Below are 13498 nucleotides of genomic sequence, written 5' to 3'. Positions count from 1 at the left end.
GTACAGTCAATAGAGTTTTTGAGACATAGCTCTCACACTGCTTGTATTTATTAGTGACCAGGGAGATACTTAGTTGAATCCTTTTTTAAGAAACATTAGTAGAAAGGTACACATTTTACGATCACATTAATATCTATACAGATCACAGATCACCGACTAGGCCGTTTTAGACTGTGTGTTTCAATGGGCATGATGGATGCTGAATAATTTGTGGCTGGCTGGAGCATAGCGTGGTTTCAAGGTTTAATTTCCTCTTTTCACAACATGAGCCAGTAAAAGCAGGAATGTTCTTGGTGCAAAGTTTCTCCTGTTGTTTACTTTAATTGTGGCTACTACTGCGGTCTTAACGTTTCCCTTCTGTCACCTCAAAGAAAGATGGCAAAGTGACCCCAGGAAAACAATCAGAGCAGAGAAACAAAGAGTCTTCATATCAGACAGACTCCACATTTCCCCTGAACAATAGGAAATGCTGACTTTTATAATAGCCACAGCAACCAGGCTTTATTTCCCCAGGTGTCATGGTGATTTGTTTCTCTTGTACAGAAGCTATGTAAAATAAAAGATGCCCAGTAATGTATGACTCTTTAGTTTTGGCCTTTTAATTGGATTTCTTTGAGAGATCAGATTAACCTCAAGGGGCCTCTGCCTCTGATTGTAGCCTGACACCCAGTTTCCCCCTGCCTCGCTGTGAGGCTGTTTAATTCACTTTGTGTTGGTAAGGGCTGCCATTTATCATGTCAGGACTTGCTTTTGATTGATTCTCAGTGTTTTTGTAAACAAGATCTGCTGAGGGGTCCCAGGGGATTTGTCCTAGGATAATTTATCTCTTCCTGCAATAGATATTCATGCAAAAATTACAATTTATGATTCAAAACACTGCTGTAAAGCATGAATGAAGATATGCAGTTGTGTTTTACAAAGAGTCACATCACTGAATAAAATCTGGTGATTATTTGCAAAGAATTTTCCAGGTCCAGCAGACTTTGCAGCTTCAATTAGAAATAAAGACAAGTGTGGCACTTTTCAAAGAATCATGTGCCCTCTTAGATATTTAATTAGACCAGTCATTTAAATTTCATTTGGTACTTGCTTAACACCATTATCTTCACATGACCTATTCTTAGGCCTTATAAATATTCAGTTCATTCATAATGATCTTGATTATAACCAAGTGTTTAACAATTATGTGTAAATAAATGCAGGAAGGGTTGCAAAATCCTCTCTCTTATTCATAATGTAGTTACTGTATCCTATCAGACTCAAGAAGGGAGAGTTACAATGTAAAATGTACAGAAAATTGTTCTGATAAAAATATTCCTGTAGCTGTTAATGACAATGGGAGCTACTGATCTTCGCAATGGAGGATTTATATTTCCATTTTCAAGACAATCTTAAGGACTTTTTATTCATGTTGTTCTAAATATTGTGGTGAAATTTGATTGTTGATACTAGAAATGGTGGTAGGCAAAAAATAATAATATTTCACAATCTCTAAAAAAAATTAATCTGTTGATGAGTTGAATTAACAGGTGATAGTTTGTATTTTTTAATTAGTTTTTTAATAAGGCTCATGAGGATCTGTTTAATAAAAGTCTTACTCTAGCTGTTGAACTGCGAGAGGTCGTGTTTTATTAAATAAATGTTTCTGTGTGTAAACAGTTCAGCAGAAAACATAGTCCCTGCTTCACCCCTGCTTTGGATCCATACACTGTGTTTGTTGGTGGCCTACAGCAAAAAGAGCAGTGCTCTCGTTTCTGTGGGGACCAGTGGAGTGAACAGACCCTGAAACATTGATGTGGAGGGCACACATGTACTCGTCCCCTGGCACTACACAGAGTCCCAGTCACCTCCAGGAAACACTTACATAGTAGAATCTTCTAAATAACTCAAACCACTTTCTTCACTGTCCTGTTATAGTAAAAAGGGAAGACATATGTTAGGGAATAAAATTAGAGCAGCAGCTCATTTAGCAAAGCAGTTTTGCTTGATATTTCAGAAACTAATGACAAACTGTCATCCTGTGGTGTGCTATAGTTAGCCATTAATTCAGGAATAACAAGATTTATCACCAAGGATCCCCAGTGAGGGCACTGAACCACTCCAAGTCCAGCTGTGACAACACTGCGTTGGTATACTGGGAAAATCTTATTAATTTTCTCTCACAGAACCCTGACGATGTGTGACATCTGACAAATATTTTCGCTTTTAACTTGCAGATGAAGAGTGGAGAATTTTTATTCTGTAAGAGGGAGAAAACTCACATGTTGATCCAAGTGACGACAAGTCTGTGTTACATGTCAGGTTAAGTTTCATTTTTACTGATATAAAAGCTACTTGTGGACGCTCCTTTGTCACAAGAAGTCATGACAGCAGGTAGCTCTGCATGTTTGGCAGAGTTTGGCAGTTTTTAATTTTCACACCAGATCCCCTTCACGATGCAGCCACACAATGGCATTAGTTCTTAGATATGAATCTTGCATAACAAAGTCTGCCCTCACCATTAGGGATGGGTATCTCAACAAGAACCGGTTCCCACTGTTTCAATTCCTTGGAATTGTTTGCCATTTTTGCAAACGATTCCCTTATCGATTCCAGTTGCCTCGAATGACGTCAGGTAAATGACGTCACCACATCATTTACCTGGCAGGAAACATGGCGGCTCAGACGCTCAAAATTTTGGTTATACTTTACGAGAACGGATGACAACAGGGCAACTTGCAATACTTGCAAAGTAGATATTTCATTTAAGGGAGGAAACACTACAAATATGCAAAAGCATTTGCACAAAACACGCGATGACCTTAAATGAATGTTGTGTTTTTAATTCCGCTCCAGACTCGTGAATCTCAACCCAGCAGCAGCGGTAACGTTTGCACGTCCTCTCCCGTTAATGCGGCAGGTAAATAATCAACTAACAGTGCATATTATGTTAGCGCGATCGGCCTTATTACAAAACCTGCCATTACTGTGCATTTAGGTGACCATGATGAGACAGACAGAGTCTGGCTCAGATGCTGCCAGTTCTCACTGCAGTCTACCGGTAGCGTCTCCTTTCAGGCTAGGATAGACGAATGTCACCGAGCAGTGACTAAGTTTGTGGTAAAAGGCTTGCACCCATTTGCCACAGCAGATGCCCCGATTTTCGGTAAGTGAATGTGTTTAATTGTAGGCAGGGACTGGATATTCTTGTGTTATTGCTACAGAAGAATATTTATTTTATTATTTTACATTTACAATTTTTTTTTTCCCGAGGACCCTGTTACACCCCATTGAAGAGCCGTAGGGGGTTTGTAAGGCCATGTTACTCCTAAATTTCTATCTTGTTCAAAGAGAAGATATAAAACAAAGTTCTAAGCTAATCGACCTTAGTGTTCTCCTTTTTTAAAAAGAATCGATGAGAGAATCGATAAAGACTCGAATTGTTAAACAGAATTGAAAATGAAATCGGAATCGTGAAAATCTTATCAATACCTATCCCTACTCACCATTGTTGAACTTTGGAAGTAAGTAAGGTTTATTTAATAGACAGGCAGTCACAAAGCGCTATACACAAATGTTAAAATATGGAAAATGTTAAGTAAAATAAAATAGATATAAACAATGCAAATTCAAAACAATTCAAAAACGTTGATTAAAAGAAGGCCTGTTTAAACAAAAAAGTTATTTAACTGCTTTTTAAAGGATTCCACAGAGTCAACCAAACGTAGTTGTGGTGGTAGACTGTTCCACAGCCGTGGTGCCAAAGACTGAAAGGCTCTCTCCCCTTTCGTCTTCGCCATTTAGTGCTCTATATGTTGAAACAAGAATTTGAAAACGGATTCTAAAATCTATTGGGAGCCAATGTAAAGAATATAAAATGGGAGCAATGTGAGCACGTTTACTAGAACGTGTTAGTAGCCTGGCCGCTGCATTTTGTATCGTTTGGAGGCGAGAAAGAGATGATTTGCTCAAGCTGGTAAACAGGGCATTACAATAATCTAAACGTGATGACACAAATGCATGAACATTTTTTTCTAATTCAGCTGAGGAAACCATATGTTGGAGTTTAGAGAGGTTCCTTAAATGAAAGAAACAAGGACGAAACAAAGACTTTACATGTGAGTCAAGGCCCAGAGAAGTATATATAACTCCATGATTTTGAATATTTGAGTTGTGGTTATTTTTGTGTTACCTGCAGCAAAGGGCTCTAAACTTCCTAAACCTAATAACTGGTTGGGCCACCCTTAGCAGCAACAATTGCAATCAGATATTTGTGATAACTGGCAAAGAGTCTTTTACCGCACTGTGGAGAAATTTTGGCCCACTCAACTTTGCAGACTTGTTGTAGTTCACTCTCAAGTATTCATTTTGTTTTTCTTAAGCCATTCAGAGGTGGACTTGCTGGTGTGTTTTGGATCATTGCCCTGCTGCAGACCCAAGTATGCTTCAGCTTGAGGTCATGAACAGATGGCCGGACGTTCTCCTTCAGGATGTTTTGGTAGACAGCAGAATCCTTGGTTCCATTTGCCACAGCAGGTCTTCCGGGTCCAGTTTTTCACTCAGGGCCATGTAGCTTTGGGTTTTACTTCCCCTTATTAAATAACACTTTCATTTAGAAATTGCATGTTGCGTTTACTTGTGTTATCTATATCCAATATTGACATTCGTTTGATGATCTGAAACATTGAAAGGTGAAAAACATATAAAACATTTGGAAATCAGGAAGGGGGCAAATGTTTTTTCATACCACTGTGTGCAGTAGTGATGTGTATGAGTGAAAGGGGATATTTTTAATATCCAGATATGTGATTTGAGTTTTCTTGTGCCTTTGTTGCCTAAGCCACAGGCTGGACTCTCTGACTTGAAATCAGATCTCAAGTAGGAGAGTGTCACGGCCAGGCGGATCAGCTGCACGCTGATCAGCTCTCTCTCTCTCTCTATCGCCGGGGCTGAACTCACTGTGGGTTCATGCCCTCGGCCCACGCCCTCGACAGATGAGACACCTGGGTCTCATTAAGACGATCAGCATTTAAACCAGGAGGCGACTGCTGTTCATCGCTGGATCGTTGTCTACCACGCGTTAGTGAAGTCTCAACTGTTTCCTTCCTGGGCCACATCATCGATCATGGTAACCTCAAAACGGATCCCGCAAAAGTTCAAGCCGTTTTTGACTGGCCGACCCCTTCTAACCGTAAACAGCTCCAAAGCTTTCTGGGGTTCGCAAACTTTTATCGTCACTTTATTCGCGACGACAGTAAACTTGCCCTTCCTCTGACCCCTCTTACTTCTCCCAAGGTTCCCTTCTGCTGGGATGAGCTGGCTCTACAAGCATTTGTCCATCTGAAGGACCGCTTTACCTCGGTGCCCATTCTCGTCCAACCCGACCTCAACCTGTAGTTCATTGTGGAGGTGGACGCCTCGGATGCTGGAGTGGGGGCGGTGCTTTCCCAGCAGCAAGGTGGTAAGCTTCATCCCTGTGCCTACTTTTCACGCCGTCTCACCTCCGCAGAGAACAACTATGATGTGGGAGATCGAGAGCTACTAGCCATCAAGCTAGCGCTGGAGGAGTGGCGCCATTGGCTGGAGGGCGCTGCTCAACCATTTGTGGTATGGACCGACCACTAGAACCTGGAGTACATTCGATCGGCAAAACGCCTCAACACCAGGCAAGCCAGGTGGGCCCTGTTTTTTACTAGATTCCAGTTTACTATCACTTACAGACCCGGTTCCCGTAACGTCAAGCCAGACGCCCTCTCACGCCAATTCACCGCCTCCGAAGACGCAACTCGGGACTCTCCCATTCTATCGCCCACCTGTGTAATTGGGGTCCTGACCTGGGAGATCGAGTCAGCCATTAGAGAGGCCCAACAGACTGAACCAGACCCTGGAACGGGACCTCCAGGATTGCTCTACGTGCCCTCTTCAGTAAGGTCACAAGTATTACATTGGGCTCATATAGCCAGATTCACCTGCCACCCAGGGGTCCACCGCACTATTTCCCTCCTTCAACGTTTCACCTGGTGGCCATCCCTCGCCAAAGATGTCCGCGAATATATCTCTGCATGCCCGACCTGCGCTCGAAACAAGAGCGGCCATCAACCACCCTCGGGCCTCCTCCGACCTCTGCCGACTCCGAGCCGTCCCTGGTCACACTTCGCTATTGACTTCATCACCGGCCTGCCTGTCTCGTCAGGTAACTCTGTCATTCTCAACATTGTGGACTGTTTCTCCAAAGCTGCTCATTTTATCGCTCTCCCTAAGTTTCCCACTGCCCTAGAGACCGCCCAACTACTAACTAACCATGTTTTTCGCCTCCATGGAATCCCTTCGGATATTGTGTCAGACCGAGGACTGCAGTTTACATCACGTGTCTGGAAGGAGTTCTGCAGTGCCCTCGGAGCTCAGGTCAGTCTTTCCTCCGGTTTCCACCCACAGACCAATGGCCAAATGGAGCGTACCAACCAGGAGCTCGAGGCGGCTCTCCGGTGCCTGGTATCCACTAACCAGTCAACCTGGAGCGAGCAACTGTCGTGGATTGAATATGCTCATAACAGCCTTACCTCTTCTGCCACCGGTGTGTCCCATTTCGAGGCGTCTCTGGGCTACCAACCGCCACTCTTCCCAGCCGTCGAAGGTGAGCAGTTTGTCCCCTCTGTTCAACAGCATCTCCGGAGGTGTCGGCGCGCCTGGAGAGAGAGAGTTAATTATAACAACTGCCCACCCATCAACAGTTCATAACCCCTTGCATTTCATTCATTTAAAAACCTTTTAAAAAGACGTCCTAATATCATAGCTGACACTGATAGTACACCATATTAATTTTGTATTTTTTTAACTTTACATTACAAATTGATTTGTGACATTATAAATCCGCCATTCTCTTAGTGTTTTGAATGATATTATAAGGGAAGAACTGCCATAAGGATGTTAGCGGCTGTGGAACAGGTTAGGATATTAGGATAATTAGGATAACCCTGTATTATTATTTTTAAATATTAAAAAAAAAAAAACCACACATTATGCGAGAAAAGTAAAAACAAACCACAATAATCATCTTCTTTTTCTAAATTACAAGAGCAAGGAAATTATAATTAAAGCATATTTCTGTCTTACGCTACAACAGTCACAGACTGGGGGGAGTTTCCTTGGAGATGACTACCTTCCAGTTTGTGATCATTGCTGGTTTTTACTTGATCTGGATTTTTTCTCCCCTGATCTGCCATCTGAACTGAAAATTACTGCCAGACCAGATTTTTGCTGGCTTTTGTGATCTGAGATCAAAACACAGACTGGACTTGGCATCAAAGCCACAATTGTAGAGCTGAAAGGAAGCTGGTTAATATCCAGTGCTATCAAACTGCACAGAATTACCGTGGGGAAGCAGAAGAGGGGTTTCACAACATGTTGACCTACATACACTTAAGCTACCACACAAGAAATGGCAAATAAATTATTCACTGAAGTGGTTGAAAGGACATATATGTTGTTGTCTGTCAACAAAAAAATCTATACACTGTATTATGAAATCCAAGTACCTCATGACCCTGTATTATCCACTATGTCAATATGCAGTAGGTGTGGAAAAGGTTAGAAAATTCTAAATGATGGATTGGTGCAGTGCAGCTTGTGAGTCCCTCACTGACCAACGCCCACTGGTCCTCTCTTATCGATCGGCCCCTTTCAATAGCCTGTATAGCCTATGATAGCTTTTAACGCTGTTCACTGTGCTTTTACCACCTTAAGTGTGCGACATTGTTTTTGCATTACAGTGTAAATGAGATTGTTTTAAATTAGTCACATTTGTGAAGATTTTGCTCATACAAAAGGCTGCATGGTCACAAGTATGTTTTCCTCAAGGTCACTGATAAGAGTACTGCAAGATGAAATCAAGATGTACAGGTGGCTTTGTGTGTCAGCAGCACTGAGAGGTAGGGGATAATACAAATGAAAACAACAGTTCATAAAGGTTATGAAAGAACGTAGCATTGTCTTGCCAGATATATTGCACTTTAACTGCTTTAAACTGTGTTGTATCCCTGTTTTATTTTTCTTCCTGTAGGCATGTACCATGTTCCAGTTCTGCTTTTCCTTCACACTGTGCCTTATTGAGTTGCCACCCCAGCCACGTGGTCCAATCAGGGTGCCCCAGCTCACTATCTCACCTACCTAAAGAAGCAGCTAAGCTGTTAGCTATGGTGGTTGTGATTTTATTTTAGCACCTTGTTGCTGCTCTCTATTTTTAATTAGAGGTCTGTACCTTGTTTTACATTTGCTGCAGTGGTATTCTTTTTTTGTGAGTCATTAATGTAGCAAACTTGTAGGTGTGGGCTGAAATCCTTGACTCCCACCTTTTATGTGCTGGTTTGCTTTACAGACTGAAAGGTTCTTTCTTGCACCTGTGAAGAGCCTCTCTGGCCAAGCCTCAAGCCTAGATTACACCTTCCACCATACCATGGATCCTGAAGGTTTGTCTAATTAGACACATTTTGGTTGTAGGAGTGCTGCCTTAAGTGCTTTTGGTTTGTCACTGTAGTTTAGGTATGTTACCTTGTTTGTTGGTTGTTATTAAATCACAGATAAAGCAGACGGAACCTGCAAAGAACTCAAAGTCAGTAAAAAAATTTTTTATTTATTTATTTAATTATTTTTTGTAAAATTTTGTTTGCATATAATACTTGTGAATAATTTGTGTGTTGGGAAGGAATTTTCTAGGGTTTTCTTAAAAGTCTTATTTCATTGTATTTACTACTAGGTAGTACTTGGCCTGCACCACTACACTAGCTCGAGTGTCTGTCCCCCTTCCTTCTTGCACATCATGGTATGTTCCTAGTCTGTCTTTGCATATCACTGGCTACATGGTGTGCTTATGAAAATGAAGTCCCGCCCTGGCTTACGTGGTTTTCCAGCAGGGCAGAAAATAGCTGTTTGCTAAAACGAATTGGCACTTAGAGCTAGCTTGTTCACAAACAACACATCACTAATTTGGTCTGGAGTTTGGACTCATTTGTTGACTGATGTTTTGGTTCCTGTCTCAGTTTCCTCATTCCAAGTATACTGTGAGTCTGTCTTGAGTTTTACTGTCACCCTGCGATGTTATTGATTGTTTACACCTGTGTCTCATTTCCCAGATGTTTTCACTTCCCTGATCAGCCATGTGTTTATAAATTGTCCTGTCTTCCCCTCATCCTTTGTCACAGAGCCTGTTATGGTTGTCTTTTGTTGGTTTCCCCATTTGTGGTCATCTGTAATAGGCAATCTTTCTTTAGGCTCATGAATGAAATTCATCTTTTTCACATTTTGTAGTTTTGTTGTGGACTGTTCTTCCAGTCTAACAAATGCCAAGTCTGCCTCCAGGCTTCTGCATTTGGGTCCAAACTTTGCACTTGTACGGTATGTTATGGCAGTTTCTTTTGATCAAAATTCACTTGGATCACCATCCTTGTATAATTTTGAACAGCAGTGGCAATTTATAAGAATTAGTAATGATGCAGATAAGAGGGAAAGTTCAGATCTAAGTCTCATTCTTTTCTGCTTGCTTCACCCATGACAGCCCATAATACCTAAAAATGAAGAGCTGACTCCTCACTTAGAGACATCTTTTGATTACACTGACGATATTGAATTTTCTGTTATTTATTTGAATTATAACAGCATAATGAAGAGGAGGAAAATTAATGATAAGGACCACCTTTAGCTCAGAGTATCAATTTTCTTGCATGCATAATTAAATCAATTCCCTATAGAGCACGCTCACTCTATACAGAGGCACGAAGATATGATTGAAGGGAAAATGGGAAATGAATGTAGCAAGACTCTGAAAATGCATGTTGTCACCTCAGAAGGTTCCCCAGTGGCGCTGTGTAATATTTTGTCGTCTTTAATGAAAGTCACCGCTTGCCGATGAAATGGCAGAAATGGGACAAAGTCATTGACTTTGTGAGTGATGAGTCATATATGCTAAGACTGGAGAGAATTTATTTAATTGAAGGAAATATTCAGTGAGGTCACAGTTCACAGCTGGGTTTTTTGTTTTGTTAGTTGCAGATGTGTATTTGACTGTGTCAAACAGGATTTTGCTATAGGATAACTGGACAAACTTCAGTCAGATATTTTCATATTTAAATTTTTCCTTCAAATTAAGACATTTTGTGTGTCTGCAGCCACCTAGAAATCTTCTAATGTCTGGCCAATTTCATTTTCCAATTTTTTGTTTTTATTTTACAAAACCAGCCTAGATGCTGGTTAAAAATTAAATAAAAAATACTTTTGTCATCATTATATAGTTATACACAAAAATTCCTTGATTCTCTGAAAATGATTATTTGGAATAACATACTGCGTCAAAGGTTTCTCATACTGACTGCAGTATCAAATGTTCTGTTCTAAATGTTGAGGAATAATAATTATGCCAGCTACCCCAATAACAAGCAACTACTACTGCTACTACCACTTCTAGCGGGTTCTCTCAATATAAAATAAAAACATATTTAGATACTGAGGACTTTTGATGATGTCCTACCTAAAGGGAGAAGATGTTGGAGATTTATTTTGAGACTGTCTTTGTCATAAAATCACTGTTTCTTTAGATACTTTTAGTCTAGTTTCATTAATGTCACATGATAAAGGGAACTACATTTCAAAAAGAATATGTACACAAGATCTGATTTAAATGGAGACATACGATGAGACAGAGTGAAGAGGTGGAGGAGCCAGGAAAGTAACAGAAAGAAAACATGCCAGCTGACTGCATCAGTTAAGCTCATGTGGTCAGACATGAGCATGTAAGATGGTTCATAGCATAACGTGTAACATCTTGACTTCAATAATGAAGCAGTCTGTCTTTTCATAAATTAAATGTCCTTTCATCATCTTGTTTTTGTATTTATTTATTTTTTAATTGAGATTTTTCTTTGGACACAGTAGACTACATAACTTTTTTTTTTCCATGTGAGATCCATTCAACCAGTGCTTAATCCCCCATTCCTTTCATGCATAGCGAGAAAGATCATTTGAAAAATAGCATTCAATTAACAATTAAATTCTTTGTCGAAGGGCATCCTGATGGTAGCTATTCACTGAAAATTTCTCTTTTAATTTCGACATGTCACTAGAATTTTGTTACAAGAGCCTAAAATCTCAAGGCTGTTGCTCAAAAAGAAAAGAAAAGAGAAACTATATCAAAAAACACTGTATGGAAAAGCATGTGTGTGCCCTAAATCAGTCAGTTACCAGAACATTAATGCAGTGAACATTAATGCAGTCATCAGAGGGACAAAGAAACTCAATAGTGAATATTTAAAAGCTGTGTGCAGGTGCTCTGTGGTCCAGCTTGGGGTTTGATTGGCGGGATTATTACTCAGGTGTGTGAGTCAGTGATACATGAAGGACAGCAAAGCCTCAGTCTTACCCTCCTTTGATGTGCACAGCAAAAGGCTCATTAACTTCAGTCACATACCGCCAAAGCTGTGATGATTAGCATCATACTATTATCCACACCTGAGGCCCAGATGGCTAAAAAGTGTCAAACTTTCTCGCTTCCAACTCTTGACCTCCTCATCAGCATTCTCAAAGCTTGCCGGTGTTCTCTCTTCCCCCGCCACTTCCTAACAGACAACCCTGGAAGGTCACCCAAGAAGTTCATGTTCATCATCTGTTGATGTGATAAAGGTTAATAAAAAAATAAAAATGTGCTACTACGAAGGCATTCAGGTCGAGCTGGCTCTCTTGGGGCTTCTGTTTTGTATTCCATTAAGGCACTTTAATTTTCTTTGGAATGACATTCAACTTTTGTGTTTTCACTTTCAAACTACCAATTAGTTGAGCCATGTTTGATGTAGGGAGCACGGAGGTATCTCGAAGACTAATTTATGTACGACAGATTTGCTCTATCAGCTGACATTACTGGTCATGGATGACAACTCGAGTTAATTGAATATTTGGATGTGACAGTCAGGAAAAGAGCATGCGCGGTAAAAATGACACTGCATTTCAGACCGGACCAGAGTCTGTGTATCCTTCTTTCGCTCACTGGCAACTTCATTGGGTATACCTGTTTAACTGTTTGTTAACATATAATGAACCAATCACATTGCAGCAACCCATTTTGGCATGTAGACATGGTCACGAACTAACAGAGCATCAAAATTGGGAAGAAAGGCATGGTTGTTTGTACCAGACAGGCAGGTGTGAGTGTTTCAGAAACTGGTGACCTACTGTGATTTTCTGCACAAAATACACATTGAGCTTAATTCTTTTTGTGGAAATGCATTGTTGATGTCAGAGGTTAGAGAAGAATTCCCAGACTGCTGCGTGCTGACAAAAAGGGCAGCAGTACCGCAAAGACTATGACTTTGAATCTTGATTGTCAAGTCATCCATTTCCATCCCTTAAAGAGATGGGTCACATAGGGATGAGTCATGCACAGAAAAATGAGTTCAGTGTAGTCTAATGGCCTTCATAGTCACCAGATCTCAATCCAATGGATTCTCATGGATGTGCAACCAAAAAATCTGCAGCAACTGTTTGATGCTATTGTTTCAATGTGAACCAAAATCTCTCAGGAGCATTTTTGTTGTTTCACCTTTTTGAATTGATTCTATGAAGATGCATTTCACATGGGTTCTTCCAACCCAGGACTATCAACCTGTAATTGATGAATTGGCCAGTGAAGCTATATCAAAAAAGACTTGCATCTGCCTAAGCTGTTGTGAAAATAGACTCTACAAATAAAGTGCATCTGGAAAGTATTCACTGCTTCACTTGTTCAAAGACAAATTTAATGCCCAAATGAGCACAGTGGCCTAAATTTTGGAACCAACAGGACTGTTCCAAGATCTGGGAGCCCAGACAATCTCAGCAATTGCATTAGAGTGGGCCTTAGTCAGGGTGGTGACCAAAAACTCGATCGTCAAAGGAGCTTGCAAAGAAAAGCGTCTGGACTTCTTTAAGTTGTTTGAAGACGTTTCACCTCTCATCCGAGAAGCTTCTTCAGTTCTAAGGTCAAATGGTGGAGAGTCCCAGATATAAACCTAGTGGGAGTAACCCCCCCACAGAGGGACAAAAGGACCCCCTGATGATCCTCTAATCGCCTGAGCCAAGGTGTGAAACTGGGTGTGGGTCCCAATCAGCCAGAGTTTCGGGTGTGTTCATTGTGAAACCTGGCCCCACCTTATCATGCGAATTCCTGAGGTCAGATGGCCCAGGATGTGAGTGGGCGTTAAGGCGTCTGGGAAGGGATCTCAAAACTGGATTATAGATGGCAGAGAGTTGGTGTCGTAAACCCCCGCCTCTGTTCAAAGATGGTCGCTCACAGTGGACATAGATGGCTTCTTTCACTCCTCTTTCAAACCATCTGTCCTCTCTGTCCAAAATGTGAACATTGGCATCCTCGAAAGAGTGTCCTTTATCCTTAAGATGCAGATGGACTGCTGAGTCTTGTCCTGTGGAGGTGGCTCTTCTGTGTTGTGCCATGCACTTGTGAAGTGGCTGTTTGGTCTCTCCAATGTAGAGGTCTGAGCAT

General features: G+C 41.1%; 1 long non-coding RNA gene across 1 annotated transcript; it reads left to right on the top strand.

Annotated features, from left to right (window-relative positions):
• The first annotated feature begins 6323 nt into the window (after positions 1 to 6323).
• Positions 6324 to 8433, top strand: LOC146716938 (uncharacterized). The gene is made up of 3 exons (XR_014915800.1): positions 6324 to 6613; positions 7837 to 7907; positions 8354 to 8433. It is a non-coding gene; the product is annotated as an uncharacterized LOC146716938 (long non-coding RNA).
• Positions 8434 to 13498: the final 5065 nt, after the last annotated feature.

Source organism: Copadichromis virginalis, linkage group LG2 (assembly GCF_057382275.1).
Source record: "Copadichromis virginalis isolate Kocher_CV1m ecotype Utaka linkage group LG2, C_Virginalis_male_GT1.1, whole genome shotgun sequence".
Taxonomy (NCBI): domain Eukaryota; kingdom Metazoa; phylum Chordata; class Actinopteri; order Cichliformes; family Cichlidae; genus Copadichromis; species Copadichromis virginalis.
This window is presented reverse-complemented; position numbering and strand designations above follow the sequence as displayed.